Source organism: Glycine max, chromosome 8 (assembly GCF_000004515.6).
Source record: "Glycine max cultivar Williams 82 chromosome 8, Glycine_max_v4.0, whole genome shotgun sequence".
NCBI classification, from domain to species: domain Eukaryota; kingdom Viridiplantae; phylum Streptophyta; class Magnoliopsida; order Fabales; family Fabaceae; genus Glycine; species Glycine max.
Genome location: NC_038244.2, coordinates 9,112,257 through 9,128,928, shown reverse-complemented (window position 1 = coordinate 9,128,928; position 16,672 = coordinate 9,112,257). Strand labels below are relative to the sequence as shown.

The 16,672-nt window shown below is 29.5% G+C and overlaps 2 non-coding genes across 2 annotated transcripts; both read left to right on the top strand.

Annotated features, from left to right (window-relative positions):
• Positions 1-6,844: 6,844 nt before the first annotated feature.
• MIR399G (microRNA MIR399g) lies at positions 6,845-6,979 on the top strand. Its single transcript, NR_126695.1, has one exon. It is a non-coding gene; the product is annotated as a microRNA MIR399g (primary transcript).
• A 7,882-nt stretch (positions 6,980-14,861) lies between these two features.
• On the top strand, positions 14,862-14,969 carry MIR399F (microRNA MIR399f). Its single transcript, NR_126694.1, has one exon. It is a non-coding gene; the product is annotated as a microRNA MIR399f (primary transcript).
• The last annotated feature ends 1,703 nt before the right edge of the window (positions 14,970-16,672 follow it).

The window sequence follows — 16,672 nt, the reverse complement described above, 5'->3', positions numbered from 1 at the left end:
AGGTGGATGATATAGTTGTCATATTCTTGATTAGGAGACTGTTAAAATTTGCATGGGAAGGGATGTGGGAACTGAACCGATGGACAATAAGAGAGGATGGTCTTTCTGAGTCAGAATCAGTGACACATGTATACATGCATGCATATTATCACTCAGCCTTCACGGGCCTCTGTTTTATTTGCCTTTGTAATTGTCTCTCTCTACTCTCTATCTCTTCCATAGCCAAACCCTCACTAGCTAGTGGCCACAGTTGTATCACATGTACTGACGCAATTTCTGTTTTATTCTTCATATCGTTCCCCTTTTCGACTTCTGCACACCCAGATTCGCTGGCTAGTACCCCACTTCAATTAATTCCTAAAGTATAAATTAGGTACTTGCAACCCACCAAATAATAATAATATAACTTTATATTCTTTGCTTCAGTCTATTTTTTGTTATGATATTAGTGTAAATATTTTTGAATTTCATCCATCACTAATCATATATTTACTATTTAATTTCACATCATATATGTCATTTTTCACGTTTAGTCAGAAGTTAGTAGTGAAGATTTTCACGTTTACTAGTGAAATTTATGTGATTTTTAACTTTTGAATGAATTTAACAAGCGTGCATTTTAAAATGAAAAAAATAATCTATATACATGTTTGTACTTGTGGTCTAATATTTTTTTAGATAAAACAATATTTTAATATTCAAATACTAGCTTTTAAACTAACCATGTATTTTTCTTTATTTGACTCCTCTTTTATTATTATGCTATCATTATATTTATTATTTCCCTATTCCTTTATTATTATTTTAAAGACTAATGATATATGGACATTTATTCAGTGTATATACCTGGTTGATATCCTTTAGTTTTCTCTTCGTCATGTTATCATATATTATCATATATTTTATCTACATTTTTCTCTTGCATCCCTCTATCTTTCTGGGTTTAGAATTTATATACAGGTGTCTATGAATTATTTCTGTACTTTAAAAAATGTGAAAAAAAATAATTTATCACATTCACAACTACATCCTCTGTTTTTGGTGCAAACTTATCTAAGAAAATCATTTTCCAAGAAGGAACTTAGTAATTAAGTATTTGGCATTTTAATTTAATTATTTTTATTTAAAATTGAATTTATTAAAACAATTAGGGTTAATTACTTGTTATATCACAACCTAAATGTCATATAGTTGACATGATTGGTTTGTGACAACCAGATCACAAATAGTACGTAACACCAAAATAATTATTGAGGGTGATTTAGATTTTTAATTTGTGGGTATCCTATATATATAATTAAGGACTAGCACGGCTATAATTATTTAATTTGTTGTAACCATGCATGTATGTAGCTAAACTAAACCAGAGAGATAGATCACTGAATGGATAAAGGAAGGAGTTTAAAGAATTAGTAATTAATTAATAAATATTGCAAGTATTTAATATAGATCACTGAACACATAAAATGCAGGATGTGTGTATGTGTGCTATATAATATTAATCAAAGTTGAAAGAAACCGTTTGAAATAAACCGTGGCTGGTCATTCTCTATAGCTAGAAATGAGAAATACATAGCACATAACCAGTATAAAAGGCAATCGAAAGGACTTGTCCACTACTGAATCATCTCATTCTTGCACAGGCAAGCACTAGCACTAGAAGGCAAAAAGAAAGTTTGGATTTTAGTAGTTGCATGCCTCCTTAAATTGCTCTTATTAGCCTTGTTTTGTTGTACGCACTAATTTTCTCTTTTTTTGAAGGCTACGAGCTAGTATGTGAAAGAGGACTACTTTATTGTCTCCTCATATACTCTCATGTACCGTTGATAAAAAGTTCATCCTTCCATTGGTTTCAGTTGTCCATTTGTGCTTGACATGTTTCTCTCTGAATGGGAAAAAGGAAGTTTGATTTGTATCTATTCATTGGCTTCTAGCTAAAAGCTCTATGCTTTTCATCTGCTTATATCCTTCATGGAATCTAGACTCACATGCTCAAAATAAGGGAGAAATATTTTGCATACCACCAAAACTTTCCACGGGCTAACATGCTCATGCCCTTGGTTTGTGTTTCGAGGGAAAGGAAATAAAAGCAACAAATAAGATCATAAGTTAGAAATCACAGACGAAGTTAAACTTTTTTTTTTTTTTTTGAAAGAAGGCCAAGTTAAACTATTTAGCGTTGATATCACCAACTATCATAACTAATAACCTTATTGGCATGATTACAACCAAAAGTATGCAAGTGTAAATATATACATCACAACACAATATGTGATCCTCTTCATGCTACTGTTTATGAATCTTACATTTTTTTATGAGTTATTTATGAATCTTACATTGTGTCTTCTAAAAACTATCCAAGGAGACAACAATATCTAACCCATAATTATTAAGAGTAAATATATTCCATAATTTGTTTGTTCCCATTCTAATTTATCAAATCCCATAATTAATTCTACTAACCTTTCGAATATGTAACCTATTTTAATAAATATTTATCCTATGCAATATCTATACTAAAATACGAATTTAACCTAAATTAGGAATAAGGAATAAACAAAAAATTTGAGCATAAAATGAAATCTTAAGATTTTTTTTTGAATAAAATTAGTTACTGAAACTAAAAGCCAAAAGGATGAAAAAACTTCACTCCCCAAAACTGAGGCGTTCTTGTGTAAGTTATTTATAGGGCAAGTTAAGTTTCTGTTTCAAAAAAAAAAAAAGTTTCTGGTCACCCTAATCGTGAATTAAAATTTTAATTTCCTACTTGCACTTTTTAATTGCAGTCTCTAATCTTTAATGCTATTTGCCTGCGCATGTATTCAGGGGTAGTAGATCCTGGGAGGCACTGCAGTGGTGGACAGTGATGCTTCTCCCTTTTCTGTTTGTTTGTTGACCGAACATATTGGGCTCAAACACAGGCCCAAACTCCTTTTTATTTTTTTCATGAGATCTGAGCTTAATCATAGGCATAACTTATATTTTTTTAATATTAAAAAGAGAAGCAAAATTGGTTTTGAAAAAAAACCAAAATTAGGACTGTTGCTTCCTACGTTTCTCATTGCATTATTCAAAACTGATTCCGAAATGCAATGAAAAGTGTAGGAAACAATAGTGAGAATGTAGGAAATTTACCCCAAAAATAGAAAGGAAAACTCATGGGCTCATATTGGGCCAATATCTTGACAAAAGTGTATATATTTTCAATTAGCAACTAATGGGCTTACGTTGGCCCAAATTTACTTTTGTTGGTGTTATTTAGTTATTAATTAACTATGCTACGTTTTTGTGGTGTTATTATTTACAAACAAAAGAATCAATAATTAAAGTAAAATAAGAACAAAATAAAAATGATCCATCAAAGTTGGGAGGGCATGTGGTAGCAGAGAACGTAGCAAGGAAAAGGGTCCATCGTCCCTATCCCACACTGTACTAAAGTCAAAAGTGTGGTTCGCGTATTAAAATGAACTATTTTATTTTTAATAATACAGACCTGCGAACAAAGACATCATCATCACTTAATATACAGCCATACAGGGTTGTTGAGAAATAATCTTATCTTTATCTTTTAAGTATATTACCATAAGTTCGATTTTTTATTCATGTATATGAAATTTATTAAGAAAAATCAATCCTTTAAAAATAAATTTTACTATTTTAGATATTAATCCTTAACTTAACTTTCAGTGAGAATATCTTAAATGATGATGAAAAAAAAAAGAGAAATAAAGATAAATAAAAAATGAAAGATATTTATGAATTGTATAAAATTATGAGTGATAATGTATCACTACTCTTTCGGAAATACACATTCACCACTCTGTCTCTTTTCCACAATAATAAATACCCACGCTTGGGAGTTCCATTCATCATCACTCACATTGATTCAATCTCTCGTCAGCTTCACAGTCACAGCACTCCCGTTTTCTCTCACCCGTGAATTTAAATCCCAATTCAATTCTCAACCACCCTTTCTCACCAGTAACCAAACGAGGTCTACTCCCATCTTTTTCTTTCATTTTTCATGGATATACAAGCAGTATATAAAGTGCATGAACATCCTTCATTTCTTTGAGTGTCCCTGAGAAATTAAAGAAATTCTTCGCCTTGGCCCAGGGGAGGAGCAGCAAAACCATAACCACCTTCATTTTGCTGAAGCTGGAATAAAAGGTGATCCAAATTGAGGAAATGTTTATATATAGTCCCCTGAAGAAGATTAGAAACTATTTATTTACATAACTAGATTAGGAGCTGGACGCTGGAGTTCAGTTCGCAAAAGTAGATGGTAACAAAGGCTACACATTTTGTCATTTCATTCCACTCTTCTTGTATCATCATAACAAAAATATGTTTTATTGCATATATATTGACTATGATAACATGTTGAGTTGATTTAACTAATTTATCCACACTACTTGCAATGTTAGTCTTAATAATAAGTTCTACATTTTCATCTGCATATATTTGGTTTGTTAAGGAAGAGTGCGCCAAATAGATTGTGCAAGATATGAATGGAAATGTGGATGACTTATGAGAGCATGTTTTCAACTATATAAGAGAAATCCTACCCATACTAAAATGTTATTGACCAGAGAGCTGGTTTTGTGATGCAGTTTTTTTATGGCAGATTTATTTATGTTACAATTGCAAAGCCTGGGTCATCAAAAAGTTTCAAGAGGACAACAGCCTACAAATTTTAATCATATTATGAGCAGTTGCCAATAGCATCTTTTTTCATTCCTAAAGAATCAAAGGAAAGGCTATTCTACCAATTTCAAAGTTCATCAAAACTTCCCACAATTTCAAGACACCGGATCACTCAACATATTTTGGTAATTGGTATCTTCTACAATTTTTTCCACGAACAAAGCACCAGAAAGTTAACCTGATCCAAGACCTCATAAAATACCTTAATAATTAATGGCTTCCCTTTAGATTTTGCTTTCATGTAATGTCTAACTGTTTGGAATAATTAATGGGAATAATTAAAGTGCATGCTCGATCTCTTTCAACTTAAAACAAAGGGTTGAAATGCCAAAGCTGCTCAACACCTACAGTCCTACACTCCATATATTATTAATTATCTATATTTCCTACAACATACTAAAATCTATAGCTATAGAAATAGAGGCCATGTGAGAGATACAACTAAAACTGCAATTGCACTCTTCTAGCCTAGTTGAGGCTCAATAAATACTCCCTCCACCAAGTACCCACTTCCTCTCAGTGTGCAAATTCATATTTCATTCAGTGTCCAAAGACCATGTGATTGTTCACGTGAAGCCTTTGGCATAAATAGTAATCTTTTGGTACGTAAACATTAGATGCTTAAACAAGGAGAAGTACGTTGCTTCACAATCCAATAGTTTACTAAACATATTCGGCGGTTTCTTTTCCACATTCGAAAATAGTAGTAGCTAGTTTTACTTTCCACGTGCAAGTTTTCAGATGAATAATGATGATGCTACTCCTACAAATTACTATGCAAATTGAACAGTATACGTAGTTTCAACAAATTAATTTAGATACTAACATTAAAGACCAAATTGTTCACAATTCAATATGTATTGAGGAGAATTATTTAAAATGATATCAACATGTAAAGATTTAAAACCACAACTACTGTAATTCTTATACTTGACTAGTCATGTGTCGTGACAGTTTTGACTCCCAACAGTCATGAACACTTAACATCTTAAACCAACAAATTAGCAAGAAAACAAATGACACAAGAACATATTCAAGATGGTCTCAGGAGATCCAATATATATATAAATAATTTTTTCTTTGGAAAAAACAGTATCCCAATTCACCTAGACAGTAAAAGGATTTGAGTATGCAAGAACATGATTAAATAACAGTTTTGTTGGATGTAAAAAAAAAAAATTTGATGAAGAATATTAATTAACTCAATCTCTTCCATTTGGTGGTGTCACTTAGTAAACAAAAAAAAAACAATTCTAACAAACTGAGTAAATAAACATGAAAAATGAAATTTTGTCAGATAACATAAAGAGATCTAACAGACCAACTTCTGGCTGTGTATCATGGGGTTTAAATTTTATTGTTGAATTAATAAAATAATTACCCTTGTGGTCATTTGGCAATTATAAAATCAAAGAGATAATGAAATGAAAGAAGTCATTAATATTTTCATGTCATTTTATAAACTGATATTTTCTATATACATGTATTCGTTTGGCCTGTTGGTCCACGTAAATAGGGTACTATAACTATTTTCTAGTCTTTTTGTATTTCTTTTTTAAAAAGATGTCTCCGATGATTTTTCTCTTTCCAATCTTTTCCTGTAAATTTGTTAGAAAGGCAAAAAGATTGCAATAATGGAATATTAATTTTGTAAACTATGTTTTAGAGCTATAAAAGGAAAGTTCTTTATAAGTGCTTTATTCTTTTCAAAATAAATTAATCAAAAGGTTCTATTGTAATCCCATAAAATATAACAAGTGTTTTTTAGACAAAAATATAAGAAGTTTAACAACCAAACATGGAAAGATAAACTGTTGTGTTGGTATAATAGGAATATCATATTTGGAAAGAGGGGGGTTTCGACTTTTGCAGCTTTGAATGGCCACCAACGCATATTATAACCTATACATACGGCACAAAAAATTTGGAGAAACAAAGTTACGTTTTCCCTTTTCTCTTTTGTTGCCAGTTAGCACTTCAATGTAAAAATAGTTCACCATAAAGGATGGTTCGCATACAAAAGAATAAAAACATATGAAAGGACACATGCAACGCAAAATAAAGGCATCGTTCCATAGGATATGCCGATCCTAGCGAGCCATAAATAACGTTCCCAAAGCCATTCTTCTACGTGTGTGTGTGGATCTTCCCAGTTGCAGCTGTATTACAGGGCAAGTTCTCCATTGGCAGGTAGCCACTATGATATGCATCTCATGTTTGCAACTTTCTTAGTATGCAATCTGCCAAAGGAGATTTGCCCAGCGATTCTCCTGCAACATCTGCTTTATGAAAACAGCATTCGTTAGTTTCTTCAAGACTTCAACCATTCATTAGAAACATTTCTTGTACTGGTTGAAATGTTGCATGTTCACATGCCATATTTCCCTTGTTTTGTATTTTGGTAAAAACCATATTTTTCCCAGCTTCTTTTGCAGTGAAGTCAATATTTATAATTTTATCATTTATTTTCCATTTTGGTTAGTAAAGACCAGCAGGTGAATAACCCATAAAAATTAATTTTCTCTTATATTAGGAATGAACAAATATCTCTGTGTGTGTAATCAAGAAGATAGTTGCCCTAGCTACTTAATTTTTTTGTGTGTGTGTAATCAAGATTTAGATAAATATAATATTTGGGGTAAGTCAAATCAATCTTTTGTAATAAACCGTTCTTAGTTAATTAGTTTCTTAATCAGGGCTTAAAGTACTGCTTCATGCACTTTGTGAGCATAAGTTTTGTAATATAAAAATTGGTTAAAGTGGCTCTGATCTCTTTCTCCAATACGAATATAACAAGCACATAATCCAAATCATTGAGCTGCTAGTTTCAACATAAAAAACTTTTGCGTCAATTAATAAATAGTGTTTTCTATTCACAGATATCAAATATCGCATGTAGAAACGAAAGAGAATGTGCTGTAGTATCTTCTTTCAGCACAATCTTCCTATTCTTTTTTCTACCTATAACAGTAAGTCTTTCTCTTTCCAACAAAATCAGATTCCTTATTAATGTATAAACAAAATCTGAAAACATATATTCTTATTGATCACTCTCCGTTGAAAGGTACTTTAATTCTGACCTAACAGCTTTATGTTCATATATAAAAGGACGTGTGTGTGTATATATATATATATATATATATATATATATATATATATATTCTGCGGATACTTTGATTATTCTATTCTATGTGATGTTCGCCACATATCGTTAAATACGTTACAGTGTTACATAGCACGGGAAATGTAAGACCAGATTTGACTCGATCGGCTTATGTAAGTAAAGAAGTGGGCATAATTCTATAAGTTGGGTCCATGAAAAATGCTTCCAGAAGTGTGCCTAGGTTTTTCTTTGCCCCTAAGTTTGTTTTGGAGGAAATAGAGAAGAAGGAAATCGAAAATGAAAAATTTATACAATGAAAATGTCAAATTTTTATTGTTTATAATTAATTATTTGAGAGGAGAAATACAAACCAAAGAAGGATGCACTCGATCGAACGATAATAATGGGGATACTAATATATTTACCCTATAGTTTAAATGTTATATGCATATACGCTTTTGCATAGCCAAATTCTTAATGTAACATGCAACATTAACATATATAACTTTCTAATTAATAACTACAAATATGTCAAGTTAGCTAAGATTGTAAGTTTGCACGTTACTAATAAATATAAAAAATGAGTTCATGTCTTGTCCAATAATATCAGGCGTTTTTCTGTTTTATCATTTTTATTCAAATAAAATTGAGTAAGAATTTTGTTGTTTGTGAGTATTAAATTAAATACATTATATTTAATGGATATGATTCAGTTGATGACATATATTAAACTTACGGAGAAGAACTTGATTTTTTTAAAGGGAAAAAAATGATTAATTGACATTTGGATCACAAGATGTGTCAAAATAACATTCCCAAAAAAATACAATTAGTTGTAACATAGTCCAATACAACGGCAGTACATATACATGTGCCCCACCCAATACTTCAAAAGAAATAGTATCACTCCTAATCCGTTTGAGAGTGAATGCTAAAATTGCTCCATAACAATAATTAGTCTCATAAACAAGTCTGATTACGGACCAAAACTAATTTAATAGAAAATTATTATTGAAAAATATTTATCATATCAAATATATTAAAATAATTCAATATTTTTATTTTAAAACAATTAAAAGTATTTAATAGAATATACTCGTTAATTAATATCTTTAAAACATTCGTCAATGTAACCATTTAAAGAATGAATTCACAACTATTTGTAATAAACATAAAATTCATAGAATAGAAACATGCATCACATTACCCAAAAAACCAATGATCACTAGAACAAATTATTAAAGGTTGCTGACTCAAGGTATCACATCGTGCTCTATTAAGCAAGCAATAACTATATATATTAAAAGACTGCAAAGATTATTCCCCACATCAATGTCTCCAGCCGCACTCATTCCTTACATGCTTATATTAGTCGATTAAATCATCAATATTTCTTTCTTTGTTTGAAATTCTACGATTAAATCATTAATGTGAAACCTTCGGTACAAAAGCAAATAAAAATCACAGTCCACAATCAATAACTCACAAATTCATGAAGAAATCAATGGAGAAGTTTTAACCCAAGAAAATACAACAATGGTCCTCGAAATTCTAGCAGACAAAGATGATGATCAGAACATGTGAAAGAGTATTGAAATGAGGAGTTTCAGAACTATGAAACATAATTTTGATTTTTTACAAATATACTAACAACGTTAATTAATGAATTTGTTCAGGAGATACAAAAGAAATATATTTTAAGATAAGAGATATGTGTGATATGTCTAAACTTAAGAGAGTGCTTATGTAATTTGCTCAAAAACATATTACAATTGAAATATTTGATCATTTATATCAATATGTTTATTTATAATAATTTATTTATTGGCATAAATTCTTTAAGATTTTTTAGTAATTTTTTTAAAATAAGGCTTTGCTCAATTAATTAGAGAAATATTAATATAATGAAAAAAATTAACCTGCTAGTTGAGAAGGATATATAAATTGAAATAAAAGGTAGCAAATAGGTCTTATCTCAAAGGGTATACAATAAAAAAAATCTCCATGTGTTATTCATCTTATTTAAGTCCTTTTCTGAGCTTATATGTAAGCAAATTAGTAACCAAATTTCTCATCCTTCTCTTTGCTACTCTTTCCAATCAAATAATTTTTAAAAATTATCTATAAGAATCAAATTCAGATATAAAAAATTTATAACAATATATTCACATACTATTTAACCAACTCAGTTAATAATAAAATAAATTTTGTTGAATTCTAATTATGAGTTATGATAGGAAATGAAAGTTCATGGTTTTTTTTTTTTTTGAAAACAAAATGAAGATTTTTTTATTATTTTCCATAATATAATAATTATCTATATTTTTACCCACTGAATTCGAAATAAATTAAAAAGATAAATTCTTGTGCAAGCTGATTGAGGACTTTCGTAGCTGGAAAGAAGGGTTTCACCTTTTTACAGCTAGCTTGGATGGTTACCAACACATAATGCAATCAATATGTACCATACAATCACAAATAATATTACAGAAACCTACTTTGATTTCACTTTAAAAAGTTGGTTCGAGATGGATTAAATAACCATACGAAAAGCCAGAATAATTCCATAGGATATGCTGACTCTAGCAAGCCATAAATAACATTCCCAGTAGTCATTCCGCTTGGTATACCTTCCCAGCAGTTGCAGATGCATTACAGGGCAAGTTCTCCTTTGACAGTTTACTATACTATGCTATGCTATATTAATTAATTATATATGCAGTTATGCATACTCTGCAACCTGCCAAAGAAGATTTGCCCAGCGATTCTCCTGCGACTCTAATATCAACTGCGTCTTCTCAAAGAATAATTTTTCCTTATATTTGTTAGTGAAGTTCATGTTAATTTACTCATTACTTAATTTCTGCTTTGAGTTGATAAAAGTATGTGGAGCAGGAATTACTAGTTTCAAGTATGCTAGAAAAAGAAAGATGAGATATGATTAATTAAAAAATGTATTTTGATGACATTTTGGTGGTGGCCGGTTTTCCACCAAAATGTGATATCGAAACACATTTATTTAATAGGATATTTGGTGGAAGAAATGTGTTCACTATCTCATTTTGAAGAAATATGTTTAATACTATTTGTACATTACAATGAAGAGCATGTGAATACTTCTCTTTTACGATTAAATAGGTCATAGCGAAAATTTGTCGTCTATTTTTTTTTCTTTTATTTTTGTTAGATTTAATAGGAATTCCAAATCCTTCCTAATGAGCTTGATATAGATTTTTGTCTCTTTTGTTTCACATTTTTGTTACTACAAACCTTTTGTTTGAATTATATCCATTCATCTATGTTAAAACTTACTTTAAAAGCATAAGTGAAAGCTTTAATAAAGATGGTCATAAAAATCTCCCCAAGTTAGAGAATAATAATAATATGAAACAAAAAGAGGAGAAAATTGAACTAACTTGAAGGAAAAAGATTAGCATTATGGTTATATCAAATAATAAATAAAAAAGCAGTAAACGAGTTGAGGATACAATCTTCTAATTTTACCCCAAGCTAGCTGACGGGTATAACTTTATATATAAGGAAATATGATCTTAAAAAGGAAAGGGATTAAATTACATAAGTGTAATTCTAATTTTGAGATATATAAAATTAATTCTTTTAACATTATTTTTGGAGTAATTTGACGATTTATCACCATAAGAGAACGCATAAATATGAGGAAACCAATTGTTTTTTTTTTTGTTAATTACTTCAATTCAAATTATCTTTATTATATGTAAAAAGATAAAATAAAAGGAAAGAAAAAGAAGAATGCTTCAACAATAAGGAAATTAATCCTATGAAAGGCCACAATCACAAGAATATTATGAACGCATTGTTCCATAGGATATACCGATTCTTACCAGTCGTAAAAACGTTAGCAGTAGAAATTACAATTTGTCTTCCCGGCTGCAGCTGCATAACTGGGCATGTGTCTCCATTTGGCATTAATTAGCCATTATGGATTTATGATATATGCTTTTCACTTCGGCCATACAGGAGTAGTTAAGACTATTTTTAGTCAAATATTAATAACTTTAATTTTTACAAGGTATAGTGATGAACCTGAATATTATTCCATAGTGAAATTTGCATTGAAAAATAAGATTAGTTAAATAATATAGAAATTTGTAAAACAATAAATGAGGAAATTTTAGTTTAAAGTTGTATAAATTAAATATACTTCTTAATCAATATAGAAAAAAAAACTTAGACAAGTAAAAGATTAAAAATGAAGGTAGTAACAAGATATTAATATTTTGTTGTCAAAAAGAAAATAAGATACTAATATTTAGTATCAGTGAAAGTTAGAAAAAAAAAAGCACTCCTACAAAGGCTTATTCGTTTCATTCATGATGCTCATATAGTCATATATAATTTTTATCAGATATAGTCATATATATAATTGCAATATAAGATTCAGTAAAAAACAAAATAATTGCAATATAATAGAACACATTTAGCTTTTCCGCTTGAATGGATTTTTTTTTTGTATTAATGGATTCTTTTTTCGTATATGGCATTTACATATTTGGATCATCAAAGCAGGAGGAGCAGTACCTAAAGTGAGTGATAATTGTGAAATATAAGCTAATTTGATAGTCAATTCTGACTAATAAATGAATATAATTTTTTTACTTTATTATTATTTTTAAGAAAATAATGAAGAAATTAACATCTTTATAATTTTTTATTGATATAAAAACTAAATAAAAAAGGCCTTGGAAGAAAAGTTGAAAGGATTAGACAGCTCGTTTAGCACACAATCGAGGCCCAACGCACATCCTCACTTAACGGGTAAATTCAAGCTTAGCGTGCAATCTGGCTCAGCACGAAACTTGGACTTAGAGTGAGAAAGCCCATAAGAAAAGTAAACTACCTTAAGCTTATAAAAGAAGGAGGAAACATAAGAAAAGAGACATCGAGTCTCAAAGCCACCCAAAGTCTAGGCCTATCCCTTAAGAGAAACTCCTCTCTCTTTTAGCCATTCTCCTTATTAGTCATCCAACCCTTTCTTTTATCTTTAGCTCTTGAAGTGTAAAGTTTTTCATGACCATGAGAGGCTAAACCCGTTTTGTTGGGAGTTTGGAAGTCAAACTCTTGTAATGTAATTCTTCCTATTATCTATTTATACAATTCTATTTCTATTATTTTTTGTGTTTTCCTGTTATTATGACCCATATAATGTTTAGAAGGTAATGCATTGAAAAATAATTATTTTTTAAAAAATCAGGAAAGCGTATCTAAATAAATTTATTGTTAGAAATAGATTGACATTTATTTTGTCCAAATGTTTTTGCATCTCTTATCTTAGAGAGAATAAATAAACTAGACCCTTCATACGGGAAACCAAAAATAAAGAAAATAAATAAAATCTTTTATATTACATCATAGATACTTTTGACATTATAGGTCACAACATCTTTGCATTCTGATTCCATCTTTTCATAATTAAATTATTTTTTTTGCTATCTTTCTTCTTTTCTTTTATTCTCAAATTTCACACTTATAATTCTTTATCTCTTTCTTTTTCTATTTTTTTCATTATTTAATAATTGGATTTGCATCATTAAATATAATTAAAGTCTTTTTGACATTTAGACTTCCATTTTAATCTTTAATACATGTGATAAAATTGATACATTTGTCAATCTGTAACCTTCATGCAATTTAGGATTCAGAGATATATAGTATACTTTTCACCTACAATTCATTAAAATCTCTTTCATTCTTTCCAAAATAAGCAAAGCAAAGAATCCAAATCCATGCGCTGCTTCTAGTTTCTTCAAAATTAATATAACCTTTTGGTTCCATTATTTATTTGATATAGCACCGATAGCTAATCTTGTGTTTGAGAACTTCGTCTATAGTATCTTCTTTCTCGCAGCAGCATAATTCATCGCTTATTCTCTTTCTATTCACACTTCTTTTCCTTTCCAACAATATTCAGATTCCTTAATTCTTTAAACCAAAATAAATATATATTCTTTATGAATGTATAAACAGAAAATCTAAAACCATATATTCTGGTTGGTCACCCTAAGCTTGAAGCGTGAAAAGGTACATTGCTTAAGCCGGCCTACAGGAGCCAAAGTGCTTATGATGGCTTTCTCGATCGTGCTTTCTTTTTCAAAGAAAAAAAGAGGTCAATATTCTACTTTGATCCCTTGTGATTTGATTAGGTGCTGCTGCGAGAAAAATGAAGTTAATAGTATTACATGTCATTTAACTTAACGTGTACTACCTTAATTATATATGTTATTGTTATCTTTTTCTTCTAATATTCAATATTCATATTAATTATTAAATAATAAAAACATAACTTTTACTAATTACTCAGTGATTACTTTAGATGTTTTCAAGTTCTTCCAATATGTTTGGTTTAATTTTTAAAATAATTTATTTTTGCTAACAATAAAATATAAATAAATATTAACATTTTAACAGCCTATACAAATATAAATTCTGCCGCAAGCATGTGTTAACCTTCAGAGATAGAAAAGGGGGAAAGCCTTCGGAGTTTGGAGAGGTCACCAATGCAACATGTATGTACCAGTACCATGCCATTTTGAATTTATATTTTTCGTAGTCCATGAGTTATTTATTTCTGCTTTTACTTTAATTATAAAATTGTCACCTCATTATATATATATATATATATATATATATATATATATATATATATATATATATATATATATATATATATTCTGTTTTCAAATATTTATATAGGAAATACAGAAAAAATGATGTTTTTTTTTCAATTTTTATACAAATATTTGAAAATAGGAATCAAATTAAAAAATATAAGGTATGTGACAGTTTCGTCATTTAAAAGCTAAAACAAAAAATGAAAATAGAAGTAAACTGCTAGCTCTAATTATTTTTTAAAACCTTTTGTACTGGCAAAAGGGATGGTTCCTAGACAAAGGAATAAAACCGTATGAAACACAAAATGGAAGGCATTGTTCCATAGGATATAGCCGTGGCTAGAAAACCATAAATAATTTTCCCAGTAGTCATCTTCTGTGTGTGTCGTCTTTACTAGTTGTGGGTGCATTACAGGGCAAGTTCTCTTTGGCAGGTATCAAGAAGCTATTAATGCTATACAAGTGTACGTGTGCAACCTGCCAAAGGAGATTTGCCCAGCAATTCTCCTGCAACTCTTTTTCATGGATTACAGTTAGCTTAGAGTAGAGGCTTATGCAAGATTTATGCTTTTCAAATTCCACAGTGACTAAAGATGTGTCCAAAAAAAGTATATAAATAGGAATAGACCTTATCTTATAAGTCAAAATTAAATTAAATCTAAACTTAAAATTCTAACATTATATTAGGACTTATCGTAGGAATTATTGTTGGGACCATGGATCCTACCACTCATTGCCAAATTGTTATCCGACCATTCACAAATATTCAGAAGTATAAATTTTATAATAAACTCAGATCTCTATTTTGATGATTTGTCATTAGTTAGTTTTGTATTTTTCTCTAAATTAAACATGCGAGTCTGATTATTAGAAAATAATGCATCTTTCATATTAATGCATCATTTTTGTATCACATAATTTTGGTTCCATGGCGTGAAACTCCCTTCCCACTAAAGGACTACACTGAACTTTGAACTACTACAACTTTTTCTTGAAGGCAGGCTGGCCCATTCTCTTATACTTCACTCTTAAATATAAAAAAAATAACATATTACAAAATTTAATTAATCACATTTAATTATATCAATTTTAATTAAAATTTATTTTTTTTAATTTATCATTCTTTGAAAAGTTGGTATCAAGATAAGAAAAAATAATTGAAACTAAAATATTAATTAAATAAAAAATACTTTAGAGATAATAATATTAAATAAGATAAAATTTATTTAAATTTTTCTTATATCTGAGACAAACAAAAATATATCTTATGTATCAACTCACATTGATATATGCAACACACGTATAATTAAATTTCCACGTTCAATATAATAAAAGATGGAGAAACAACAATTCGTAACATTGATATTTACGTGAATCCAAAGACGCCAATAATAAACAAAATATTATATTTTAAGACTAGTTTAGATAAATTTTTATCATAAACATTATTGGACAGAGGCTAAAATGAATGACTTTTTAATAAGTAAAAATCAACCTACACAAGTTGTAAGAAAAAGTTTTTCGAGAAACATAGATTTATAAATTTATTTTAACTTGTAAAAGATGTTTTACCTTCTTAGTTTATTTTTTCTTCTTCTCTTAAGTGCTTATTACTAGTTTTATCTAAATTGACTCTTAATTGGTTAATTTTGTATTATTTGAAGTCACAAGTTGAACAACCTAAGTAATGAATTGATTCTTTTAGATTCCTCTTTCTCAAATTCATTGTTTTTAAAAGTCTGCTTGATAAAGCTTTTTTTTTCTCCACTATTTTACCTTAAACAGTGCACATATCATTCACGTATGGATCACATGCAAGGAATTGGCAACCTTCGGTTAACAAATTTAGCGTGTTCCTGGGATTCCTTTGGTGATTGTGGAAAATGTCACCACTCGACCACATTATGATGTTCTAGTCTACAATAATTGCGGAAAGTAAAGTATAAAGGACTGCTTCAGTCATGCAATATGGTAAAATTCCAAAGAACAAGGAATTTTTTTTGGATATACTGAAATGGCAACAGCACATACTAAGTTAAATCCAGTGAACTGTAATCTTTACAACCAAAAATTCTGGAGAATGATTTCATGGAAATCAAGAATAGTTTGTCATTTTTTTAAAGATTTAAATTCACATTTTCATTTTATCAGTGATCACAAAAGAAGGAATTGTCAACAAACTGACACGACGTAGGAGAAGAAAGTAAGGCAT